The sequence below is a fragment of the Sinocyclocheilus rhinocerous genome, unplaced genomic scaffold (genome assembly GCF_001515625.1).
Source record: "Sinocyclocheilus rhinocerous isolate Xijiao unplaced genomic scaffold, SAMN03320098_v1.1 scaffold192, whole genome shotgun sequence".
NCBI classification, from domain to species: Eukaryota; Metazoa; Chordata; class Actinopteri; order Cypriniformes; family Cyprinidae; genus Sinocyclocheilus; species Sinocyclocheilus rhinocerous.
This window is the reverse complement of record NW_015627892.1, coordinates 1,127,369-1,127,674: the sequence shown is the minus strand read 5'-3', so window position 1 is coordinate 1,127,674 and position 306 is coordinate 1,127,369. Positions and strand designations below refer to the sequence as shown.

The following is a 306-nucleotide window of genomic DNA, read 5'->3' as shown; positions in this document are numbered from 1 at the left end:
GCAGCATTCAAGCGTTGTCTTATTCGACCGTAAGTGCCCTGCGAAGGGGACTTCACATGAAATTCCGCCATGATTGCAGTTCCAAGGGAACGTACACGTTACATTCAAAGGGCATTAAAGTGCGCTAGACGTGAATTTATATTGTATTTATTTACGGGGGTAGGGGAGAGCGGGGCACAAAGTAACACTTTTTGACTTTCTCAGTTTGTGTAAGTTCACATGGGGTTCAGAATATATATATTTTTTATCCACAGTAATTTTACACTTGTCTAGTACAAATATGTCACTTTGTTTCATAATTACAGT

General features: G+C 39.5%; 1 protein-coding gene across 1 annotated transcript in view; it reads left to right on the top strand.

The window, feature by feature from the left end:
• The window catches only part of LOC107736883 (histone-lysine N-methyltransferase EHMT1-like), a 39,430-nt gene that overhangs the window by 18,056 nt on the left and 21,068 nt on the right, over positions 1-306 (top strand). The window lies entirely within an intron of this gene.